The sequence below is a fragment of the Protopterus annectens genome, chromosome 6.part0 (assembly GCF_019279795.1).
Source record: "Protopterus annectens isolate FY-2018-M chromosome 6.part0, PAN1.0, whole genome shotgun sequence".
In the NCBI taxonomy this organism is placed as follows: Eukaryota; Metazoa; Chordata; order Ceratodontiformes; family Protopteridae; genus Protopterus; species Protopterus annectens.
Genome location: NC_056737.1, coordinates 352,541,702 through 352,554,897, shown reverse-complemented (window position 1 = coordinate 352,554,897; position 13,196 = coordinate 352,541,702).

Sequence of the window (13,196 nt, the reverse complement as noted above, 5' to 3'; positions counted from 1 at the left end):
TAAAACTTACTAACAAACAGGAGGAGAAAGGTTTCTATTTATCCTTTGTGCTACCACACTCTGTAACATACAGTTCAAGATAAAAATAGAAGACCTTCAACATTTGGAAAACTTAATGGCTACAGAAAAGATGCTTTTTTATTTTTGTAAATGTTGCCAAGCCATGATATATCTCAGGATCTTTTGCTACTTTCTGAAGTAGTAAAGCTAGTCAAATGTGTATTATCAGATAAATTATTTCTTTTATCAGTTCAAGAAACAATTTGAGTTAAGATCTCTTGACAAGTCTGTCTGAAATTACAATTTACTGGACAGTACCGTGTATATTTTTACAAGTCTGTTAACCATTTATTTGAATGTTTTGTGGCCTTTATTTAAGCTACAACATCTTCAACTGTACTTTCAAATAGCATCTGTGTATTTACTGTTAAGATAATAAAACATAAAGACAAAACTGAATATAGGAAATTATTTTGATCTAATTGTCTAGTAGACTACATGGGTTAGTGTAAGAGACCCATGCTACTAGAAAATTTAACCTCTTAAATTGAAAATGCAAATCTTCTCATTATTTAAAATGTTTCTCTTCCACACTTCTCTTCTAAGTCTTCTTTTCATGACCTCTTTTGTAACATCTTAACTAAGACTATCTCCTCTCACAGTACCCCTCCCCTACAAATTCTAATCCCTCACCACTTCTTGCTGAAATTATACAATTTCATATAGCACCAAACCTTTTTATCTCCACCAAATTAGCATTTTTATATATATAGATATGCACATCAACACACCATTCCTCTGCTTCGTAAATATACTAAAATTATATTCAAGAACCTAATCCAAGTTATGCTGATAGGATTAAACGTCAGACTTGGCGGTGACATCCACCCCAATCCAGGCTCCAAACTAATCCACTAATCCCAAACACACCACCCCTTCCACATGCTCACATTACTGCTAACCTTACCCATAGAAATCAGACCTTTTTCTTCTTAACATGAATCTCAGGAGGACAGTGAACAAAATGCATACATTTTATGCATTACTTTCACTCTGTTCTGCTGACAAAGTAACTTTAAGTGAAACCTGGCTACAACCTGTGATAAGCAACAATGAAATTTTAACTCAAGGCTACAACATCCATAGACTGGCTAGATTAAACAAATGTGGTGGAGGTCCAGCTATTATTTACAAAAGCACACTCAAACTTCAATGTCTAGAATCAAACCCTCCTAAATTCAATAATGTTGAAATACTGCTTACTAGACTTGAATTAAACTTCCAAAGAAAGCCATAACTATTATAGCAGTCTACAAACCCCCTGCTAACAACCCCACTTTAATTGAGGATTTTCTTAATGGTTGTCCTTAACATTCTCTCAGAAACTAAAGTTATGGGTGACTTTAATACAGACTGGCTGTCCTGTATTTCATACATGTATATGATTTTTCTTAGATAATTAAATCTTTAATTATAACTGACAAAAAAACCTAACAAACAGTCACTACTAGATTGGCTTTTTAACTATAAAACCTTCACTTGCATCATCAGAGTGCCTCCCAGATAATATTAGTGACCTTCTACCCAGTTACTTTATCAGACAGCATCTATACTCTCCTAAAACACTACTTACAGAAAAATTTGCAGCAGAAAAAAAATTTTCACCACAAATTTTCGTAGCTACCTTACAACAATGCAACTGGACCCCACTAATATATCTCCCACTAGATAATGCCATATCATATTTTAATAATAAAGTTTTAGACATACTCAACAGCCAAGCTCCTCCTAGAGTCATTAAATTAAGACAAGCTATTCTCCCTGGCTAGCTAAGGAACTAAGCTATTACTTAAAACCAGAGATAAAGCTTGGGCACACTATCAGACCAACAATGCCAAACCACTCTAGGTACTTACCGGTGACTTAGAAATAAAGCCAAGAAACAGGTAAAAAATGCTAAAAATCCTATTACATTGTGACACAAAACAAATATAAAAAAAACCCTAAAAAATTGTGGGCTTCTATATATCAACTACTTTAGCCATCACCAAGACCTACCACTACAAGCAACATAGATAGTATAGCTACTCAACTTAATACATATTTCACAAATTCCATATTAAATTTGACCAATGCTAATAGCAACACACCTCTAACTATTCCCAAAGCTCCAAAAGACTCATCTAGTGCCTTTTCCTTCAACCCCATACAAACCAGCACCATAAAGAAATTACTCAACAAACTCAAACCTACTGGAACCATTTTATAACAATATGAATGACTCAAAACTAACAAAATGCCTGTGCATTGATATCCCAAGAGCATTTGTAACAGTAAATCATAAACTTATCCTTCTGGCTGAAATGCAATATGATGATTTCAAAGTTGCCTTAAAAACAGAATGTTCCAAGTATGCTTACAGCCTGCCTTTTGACAGAAGGCACTATTAATACACAAGCAAAACACAAATCAGTTCTTGGTCCTCTATTATTTTTCTTATTTTTCCTTTTCAGTAATGATCTATCTGCTGTTCTACTGCACATCCTCTTGGTCCTTCATGCAGACATATTGCTATTTAAATCAGGTAAGAACACAAAGACCATTCAACTGAAACTTCAGCCTAGCTTTACAGACTTTTACCACTAGCTGAATAAAAAATGCTCCTAATAAATCCCCTGAAGTCTAGCAAAATGATATTTGACACCACACAAATAAACTTTACATCCCCAAATCTAATTAGTAATGCAGATATCGACCCACTACAAATGATAACAGAACTGAGGTACTTGGGGATCACCTTGATCCATACATTTTCATTTCCAGACATACTGACAATGTTGTTAGCAAATCAATTCACCAGCTGAAGCCATGCTATAGAATTTTATTCTTATTCACCCCTCCAGCTTGTAATGGATTAACAAAAATGTGCCCATCCCTAAAATGAAATACGGGCTCCCTCTTGTAACTTTACATTCCAGCTCAAACACATGTAAAATACAAAGGACTATAAGTAAAATCTTTAGATTCCTTGTCACAGAACCCCAAACTAATCACTTCCAACTTCTGCAGTGGTGAAGCTGGTTACCTGTAAATGTGAGCCTCCTTTCTTCTAAGCTACAAAATCTGTATGTTAAAATAGAATACCCCCCCCCCAAAAAAAAAAACAAAATGACAAATAAAGGTGCCTAAGTATATACTTAGAGACAGCCAAGAAGATAACATTATCCTTATTAGATCTCATTTTAAAAACTTCACATGAGAAAGAGCTATCTCTAGGCTAGGCCCGACTGTTTGGAATTGGTTTACCTGTAGAAGTTAGGCAGTAGGAAACATTTCAATTATTAAAAACAAACTAAAATAACTGTTTAAGGACACCATCTCTTCTTGCTTCCATGACAATGCCTCATCCTTTCACCTTGTACTGTAACTACATCTTTTTTGTATGAGTATACTTTCAAGAAATGACCACTGGTTAACTGTCTAATTGTACGTATTGAAAATATCACTTGCATTTATAATTATAAAATGCTAAAGTATACTCTGCTTTGTCACTGTACTATGTACAACTCCTTGCATTATTTAATCTGTGTATAATTTTCTGTTTTCTTGCAACCTGGTAGCTCAGTGATAACTGAAAAGGGTATGTCAAGCAGTAGACTTACCCAGTTACCAAGCTGAAATAAATAAGTGGCCATAGTTTTCACTGTACTGCATTTCAGATTGATTTAATGTTTTGTTTCTTACACCCTGCCTAATCAAATTTTCCCTATTGTAAATTGGAATCCTACTCCAAAATGTTATGATACTAAAATGAGCTATGACAATTAAAAGGAAGTATCCACAAAAGGTCATAAAAATGTGTGTGGTAAGATGCAACTTAATTTTGAATCTTTTCTGATCCAGCAGTCAGTTAAGCCAGTGATATGTTTGTTATATACCCCATGACATACACACGCACACACACACACACACACACACACACACACACACACACACACACACACACACACACACACACACACACACACACAGTTCTATAGAAGCAAGCAGAGAGTATATACTGCCCACTAAAACACATGATTAGTCTAGTGAAACAGGTAGTCGAAACATATATTGATTTCCCTAAGCAATCACTGGCTACATTTTTCACAAAGCCCCCCCCCCCCCAATCCCCATAATGTGCTGTTAAAAAAAAGGAGCTAATAAATGTAAACACACAATTTAAATAAGCATAGCATCTAAAAAGTCAGATCAAGTAATAATGGAGGGTAATCCCTGTTAGAGGGCATAGAAATTTGTCTTAAGTCTGAGTTCTTTCAACACAATTGGAAGGAGATATAGTTCAGGGTCTTAAGATGACTCTGACTTAGCATATAATTTTATCTTAAATTAATAAGAGACTAATTTTAAAATGTGATATTATTGCAATTGGAGCTATTGTTACTGAGGTAAGATCAGTTTAAAAAAAATGGGTCTGTATTACCAGATCGAAACTTTAGTTAGTCAAATAACTAAAGATCGATCTGGTAATATCGAAATCCAAAAACTGCAAATGGTCCATTTAATGCAGGGAAAGAATTCCCTTGGCCACATCAAAAAAAAAAAAAAAGTTTAAACCCAAATCAAGTGGGGGGCTGTTCCCTCCACAACCCCTCTAACTAAATATACCAACTCCGAGATCGGTCTACATTGAAGGAAAGGGCATAATCTGCATAATGGCCAAGGGAATTCTTTCCCTGTGTGAAATCAGCCGTTCTCAGTTTCTGGATTTCGATATTACCAGATTGATCTTTAGTTATTCGACTAACTAAAGTTTTGATCTGGTAATATAGACCCTACAAAAACATGATGTTGCAATTTGGATGGGATGGCAGAGTTTATAGGATCGTAGTGGATTACTAACCTATCAACCCTAGTGGGCCTTTTTAAGCCTAGCCATGCTTCCCAAAAATATTAGCCATGTTTTGATCTCATAGATTTTTCCAGGTGTATATATAACTCCGGTATGTGTGGTCAAGCATTTACAAGGTACTTCTCTCTAAAAGAGATGACCCAGGTTGTGCTTTAACAGATGCAGGGAAGAACTCTGATCAACGTAGGTGATGTATGATGATCAAAGACCAAGACACTGTCTATATGCATTCACAGATCTCAAACCACTGGTCTACTCTTTGTGGTGTATTATATATGTGGTGATTTGCCAGGTAGGCAGTCTTCCAAAAGAAGCTGTCATGTACTGTACTTCTTAGCATTAGGTTTTTGATACTGATATTTGCACTAATTATTGGTCCATGTCCAGCCTTCTTGGAGGGGAATTTGTCTTGGAGGGATTCAATGACTGCACCTAGTTTGCAATCACTAGTGTTGACATCAGAGAAGTTGATACTACAAAGGAGTAGACCCAGCACTGAGTCCTGAGGGACTCAACTAGTGACCAGCCTTTTTGTGGAGATTGACTCCCTTATACTGAATTCCCAAGTCCTTTCTGTGAGCCATTTGACTATCCTATGGGTGACATAGGGGTTCATACCTAATTTTGTAAGCTTGCCAACAATGTCTGAGGGTGGATTGTGTAGTATGCCTTGGCCAGCTCAAGGTAGGCAGTATATACTATTTTGCCCTTATCCATTGCTTTGCTGACCTTCTTGAAGAAGTCTACCATGATTAGTAGGTATAACCTGGGCTTGTTGAAACCTACCTGAGTATAATTTAGTGTCTGAAGGTTTCCTGTGTTGAAATTTATCAATTCCATGATCATTATTTCCATGGCTTTATATACTAGACTAGTCCAGCTTATTGTTTGATAGTTTCTTAGGCCTGTGGATGGTTTGCCCTTGTGCTGAGGGATAACCTTTATAGTCCTCCATTTATTCAGCACAACATTTGTTTGGAGGCTATGGTTAAATAGCAATTCTAGTGAGCCTGATAGATCATGTTTCATGCTATTATGGAGACATCCTGAGATATTATCAGGTGTCATTACTGCAGTGTTTTTGGCCTTGGAGACTGCTTTGAGGACCTGCTCCCTAGTAATAGTTGGGGGGGGGGCAATGGTTGGGGGTATTTCTTGAACTGGATCTGGGACTGAGAGTGGGGTAAAACTGAAGCTGTATTTATCAGTCAGTAGACTAGCTACATCCCCTGGCTCAATACAAGTGGTTTTATTTACAATTAGTTGGCACAGTGTTGTGTGCCTCCTTTGAGGTTGCAGACATAGCTGATGAACACATTGTGATTGTCCTTAGCTTTAGCAAACTTAGCCCCTTGAGTTGCTTATTTAATTCGATGAGGAAGTTGTTACCTTGCTTGGCATTGCACTTCCTATTTCTGACATGATTTTCTTCCTTCTGTTGTACAACCTATTAATGATGGGATTCCACCAGGCTGGCTTGCTTTTTGAGTTTGTCTTGTGCTTATTTTGGGTAAGTACCGCTGCCTCTATGCGGCTGTATACAACTGCAAAAGAGTTTTTGTGAATGACTCAGTATAGGCAGCAGTATTCTCTGAGACTGAGTGGACTTTAAATTTTGCCAGGGTGTGAGTTAAAAGTAAGAAGTTTGCCTTGAAATAAGTCCAAAAAAATTCAGGGTTAGCTGGTGTCCCAGGCTTTATTTTTATTTCGAAGGAGAGAGCTTTATGGTCCAGCCTGATCATTGAGGAAGTTGCTTTCTGGTGGTGGTGGGGCAACATTCCCCATATACTGGCGAGGACTAGGTCAAGGATATTTGCACCTCTAGTGGGTTTTCAGACTAGCTGATCCAAGACATTGATATTGACAAAATCCAGGAATCTTTTGGGCCTGAAGTTTGGGGTAATATATGATTCCCAGTTAATAGCGGGGTAGTTGAAGTCACCAGTGAGTATGGTGTTAGGATGAATGAGGAGTGAATCCAGTTTATTTAAGTAAGTGGTTTGAGTTTCCTAGGTCATGGGGGGGGTGGGGTCCTGTAGCATGAAAATATATGGTATGGGACTTTTATGTTAAGTTATATATGGTGAAGCTCAAGTATGTCATATTGTTTGACCAGCCCTGAGGCATATTTGTTTTTGATGCAAGTTGAAATAACTCCACCTTTTGTCCCTTTCTGTGCGGTAGCTGATTTAAAAGTGCAGAAGACATTATAGCGCTGTGATGCTGGAGTGCACTCCGTGGCTTTAAACCATGTCTCAGTAATTACACAGTCGTCTATGTTCTCCCTGGCAAGGAGAGCTTATAGGGAAATTCATTTTTTGTTCAGACTCCAGTCATTGGGCAGTACCTCCTTTACATTATCCTAAGCTGGTATAGTTATCTTAGATGGTTTATCAGGTTGACAATTCCTAAAAAAGACACTATAGGGGTGGACAAGGTTTTGGCCAATATTCTAAAGACTAGAGGGGACAGGTGCTGACCACTCCGGGTGAAGCAGTCTAGTTTGTCAACTATATCATCCCAGACTGACAAATATTTTTCTCTGTTTGAATGACCCCTAAAACTTAGCCAGTTATTAAAGCCCATTGTCTTCTGTTCATATTATGGAATCATCCTTGGAGAAGGTAGAATGCTGCTAGCTGCATACCAGTCAAGAGCTCTATCATGCTCCAGGGAGGTAGTATCAGGTCATTCACTGCCATGTGGACTATGAATGAGTCATAGTGGTACTTGTGGTTGCCACTGGAGTAGTTGTTGGATACAGAGCAGCAACAGATTTCTCTGATAATTCTGCATGACACCATCATATGTGAATTGATCTTTGCTTGTCGGCTGTAAGGAAGAAGACCTAATTAGGCACAGGGCATGAGGAAGTACCAAGTATGTCTGTGCCAATGTGCATAGGTTCATAGGTTTTTATAATAGGCTAATGACCACCAGGGTCTTTACAAGCCTAGCCATGCAACCCAGCACAATTTTGTCCTAGAGTTCCTTGATAGGTGCATTAGTATTATTTTATCTTGATAGGTGCATGCTGGCATTCCTTCAGTTCATCTGTACAGGGTTCTATTTTTTCTCATGACCAAAAATAGCTTCAGTGGAATGATGGTTTCATGTGCTGCCCGACAACCCCTAGGAAGTTTTCTACATATTCATAAAAGTAAGCTGCAGTGGTTGTTGTAGAGCTAGAAATATCTGTGGCAGGAGCCTGTGCTCACAGTAATAATACAGGGTGACAATCCCCTGGTCAGGCTAGCCATTGAAGGCAGTATTTTGCATTTGTTGTGATTCCTAGCTAGGGAGGGTTATCTAGTGTTTCTATATAGATTTTGTTCCATCCCCAGACTCATGCTTAATTAGCAGTTTCCAATATAGATTTCTGTGGAACAGGAAACTGAAGTAGGTTGGGGTACCACATGTTTAGATGTTGGTGATAGCATTAGGTATGCATTTTATGACTGCCTAAAAACTTGGCATATCAGGAATGAAGCAAAACAAACTGTACTGCACACATGCTTACCATTGTCTACAAGGACTGAATGGATGTATATTCAGTACCCTTTGAAATGGTCCAGGATTTTGCCACTCAGACCAGATGCTGTCATTACATAGAATACAACATTGGAGGAGTAGATGTGAGAGATCAAAATCTCAGAAAGAGGTCTACTGATGTCCTACCGTGAAAAGTAAGTAATTTATATGCTTTCATTCTCTGCTTCTCTGCTATATATAATAAAATGTTTGGTGACTACTGGAAACTGATGAATATGTAAATATTAGCATAAGGAATACTGCACCAGAAAAGCTCTTATGTGAGGAGAAATTCAGGAAGAAAAATGATCTTGTGTTTCAGCTTTGTCACACAAATGTCTAGCAGATTGTTATAGACGTATTTTATGTTTCACTATTTAAAGAAATTAAATGCATATGCACATACACTGCATATTTGTACTATGTTTCCTGTGAGATCATTACTGTCATAATGTCATCACTTTCTCATATCTTTTTTTAAGCAAAACATAACATTAGGATGAGAGCCATACAATAATAAAACCCAAAACACTTGTTACAGAAAAATCATATTTTTTCTATATCAATATCTATTACTAGAAGCAAATGTTTAAGTTAAAATAAGCCAAGAACAACTGCCAAATACACCAAGCAAAAAGCACACGAAAGGAAAAAACACTTTAATACAAAACACAGCAGAGCTTTCGGATACAATCCTTTATCAATACTGAAAAATACAAAGTTCTCTACTCTTAAATATAGGTCCAAAGAGGTCATATGACCAGCAGCCAAAAAATCACATGACCTAAACTAATGTAAAACATATTAAAACACTTAAAAACAACATTAAAATTATTAGAAAAACATATTTGCATTACTATAACTGTTATAGTTTCGACCTACTCAGCCTAACCAAAATTGGTTTAAGGCTTACCATACTATTTAAACCAGGAGCACAGTCACTGGTGAGTCTCAGGATCCACTCATACTCCTTAATTTCCAAATAATTGTTTATATCTCCACCTCTTGGAGAAGGGTACACAGAATCTATAACTCTAAATCTAAAAAGATGTTGTTGTCCACACTCTAACATATGTTTATATAAAGCATTTCTATCAATACATCTCCTAATCTCTGGCTTATGTTCTGTAATCCTTTCCTTTAGCTTACGTGTAGTCTTCCCTATATAAAACGACTTACATACTACACACGTAGCCAAATATACTATGTGTGTTGCCGTGCATGTTGCTAATGTATGAAACCTAAAGATCTTTCCAGTTACAGGGTGTTCAAAAGCATCACTCCCAGTACTAACAATATCCTCACAGCAAGAACAGCTATAGCACTTACGTGTGCCAGGGTTGGTGAGCAGAGGTCTAATAGTATTGCTAATGAAATCCTTGTAACACAGTGAATTCAAGGTTCTCATGTTTCTATATGCAAAATAAGGTCTATTACCTAGTAGAACCTTTAACTCATTAGAAGCCATCAAAATTAACCAGTTCTTAGATATAATTTGTTTTATAAATGGTGTCCTCATACTATATGAAGTCACATATCTAACTGGTTCTATATTAATGTGTCCGCTGCTAGAAACTGTATCCCTGGGATCCAAAGTATCAGAGAGAAACGTGGGTCTAACTATAGTCTTCCTGTCCTCTATTACTTTAATTTTCTCAGCAGAAAGTAGTAAACTATCATAGCCACTAAAGGCAAAATCCGCTAACATCTTCTCTAGCTGCAATCCAAAACATTGGTCATCGGTATTAAGTCTGCTTAATCTACATAACTGAGACCTCACAATGCCCTTGAAAGTATGTGGTGCATGCATACTATTAAAGTAGGTGTATCTGTTGTTTTTAAGTGTTTTAATATGTTTTACATTAGTTTAGGTCATGTGATTTTTTGGCTGCTGGTCATATGACCTCTTTGGACCTATATTTAAGAGTAGAGAACTTTGTATTTTTCAGTATTGATGAAGGATTGTATCCGAAAGCTCTGCTGTGTTTTGTATTAAAGTGTTTTTTCCTTTCGTGTGCTTTTTGCTAAGTTAAAATAAGACCAAAACAAGATATTTTGACTGCTCTGATTTCGAAGTTCTGAAATTAGGTCAGATTTCTGTATTGCTTTGTAATTTTCAAGAATAGTTACTGCTAATATTTAATGACTGTAGCAGATTGCCTGTGACAGAACCCAATAATTCTATACCTGTACAATTATGATTTTATTATTCTCTTTTTTGAAATTCCAAATGTACTGGAATCAGACAGGGATTCTCCTTTTAATATTCTAAAGTGCATGATTTTATTTATTTTTTTTTTATTTTTTTTTAATATTTTTTATTTCTTTATTTGAAATTGAGGGTGAACTGACTCTTCTATAGCTGCAAGAAAAAAGGCAGGTTGAGGCATTTATTATTTATTTATACATGCATAAATTTCAAGTATGGGCAATAATGCCCTTCTACCCTGCCAATATACCAAAACAGTTACTCCTATAGTAGGTTCATAGGTTGTTACTAGGCTTACAGTCCAGGAGACTGTTGAGGGGCTTAACACAAATTCCCAGCTGCTCTCAAGCATTTTCTGCATAAGTGAATTGCTCAAGGTCACACAGCAGGCAAATGAGGGCTGCTGAGGGAATCAAACCTTGTACCACAAGGAAGCAGTGCTCACAGTCTTAAACCTCTATACCAACTGCCAAACATCTTTCAAACAGGGAAGTCTATGGAAATAATACTTGCAAATATTACTCAGAATGTGTATGTCTATTCCACACAGCAGTACAGGGAATAAATGCAGAACTATTTAAGCCTGTATTAAAAAAACTCTCTTTGATTAAAAAGTAAAGCTGAATATTTTATATAAGTGAATAAAATCTACTGACATGAAAGACAAAACAAAAATGAAAGCCTGTTTGTATTATAATAAAAATGTTGTGTCTCAGTCTGAAGGCAGGCATCTTAATTTTTTTAATAACTAAGAAATAACAAACGTGCATCGTTATTCTGCTAAGCCATCTCATACTGTGAAAGTAAATGAGATTATGAATATTAAGAGAGCTAAGTCAGAAATGCATCATTTTGAAAAAAAAGAGTACATACGCCTAGCTTAGAACCAGCAGGGTCCACTAATCCCAAGTCCCTAGTAACAGAATATTGCTACTGATTTTAAGAGATCTATGTTTAAAATGTCTGAAATATTCATAGACATCAAAGACTGAAATTATTTGAGTGCTAATTCTTGGTAAAGTACAGCATACTGTAAATTATAAACATTTGTCACATTTCATAGTTGCTTTGAAAGATGCATTACACTGCCTTAACTTGTACACAAATGAAACTTGTACACAAATGAAATACCGAGATGTGTCCCGGTTGCCTTCAATAAACACATTGCATAGGTTCATAGGTTCATAGGTTGGTACTAAGCTATTAGCCCTATGCAAGCCTAGCCATAACAATTCCCTGGCTATTTCTTCCCACAATATTTACTTCCCTGGACCCCTGTCTAGCAGGGCGACTGACGTGATCCCCGGGGTGAATTTCCTTTCTCCCATCCAATCGTCAAGGTTTTTTTGAAGAGGGCCAAAGAGGCACTCTGCTTGACATGTATGGGCAATCTATTCCAGAGTCTGGGGAGTCTCTGGGTCAGAAACCTATCCCTCCAGCATGTTTTTTTTATTGTGATGACAAGGTTTAGATCCCTGGAGCATGTGGCTCTGAGTGATTGGATTTCTTTAAGTGTAGCATGTCCAACAGCTCTGGGTTTGACATGGCCTTGTATGTTAAGCAGAGATCGCCTCTGAGTAGACGATATGTGACAGAGTATAGCTGGAGTTTCTTAAGGCAGTCAACATAGGGCATCTGCTTTAGGCCTGTGATTCTTTTAGTGAGGTATTTCTGTGGCCTTTCCAGTTGTTGCAGATGTCTTGAGAGGTACATACCAAACGGGACATTGTAATCTATAATGGGTCTAATGAGGGATGAGTACAGTGGGACAATGACCTCCTTTTTTCTGGATGAAAAGCCCTTAGTGATGAGATGTGCCACATAGAGGGATTTTCTGACTGTTGTGGTGATGTGGTTATTGAAGGTGAGACCACTGTCCACCTGTGTCCCTAAGTCTCTTATCACACTTTCAGTGTTTAGTGTACTGCCACCTATATGGTAATTCATGGATACATGTTTTTTTCCCAAAGGGGATAACTATACATTTCTTGGCATTGAGATTGAGCCCATGGCTCTGGCACCAAGCATCTGTTTCTGTAAGGCCCTTTTGTAGAGTATCCACATCATTTGGGGATTCAATAATGGCTCCCAGTTTGCAGTCATCTGCAAACTTTGCTAGCCAGAGCCCCTTAGTGTTGGCCTGTACTTCAGAGAAGTAGATGCCAAACAAGAGCGGTCCCAGGACTGAACCCTAAGGTACTCCACTTGTCACTTGTCTGGAGCTGGATTTGGAGTCAGCTACTTTTACAGTGTGGGTTCTGTAAGTAAGCCAGTTTACAACCCATCGAGTGACGTAGGGATTAATGCCCAGCTTAGTAAGTTTATATATGATTCCAGATGATGTTTGACGACCTTTATTAAACTTTCATAAACACAACTTTATTGACCAATATTATTTATTAATCACAACATGAACATCCATATAACTGATAATAATCACAGCATAAACAATTGTTAACTAGGACAGCGTGACCTCACTCACCCTGGACAAATAAGCAGCGGCCTTACCTCCACTCGCTTATTTACTTATCAAGGAGCATCCCA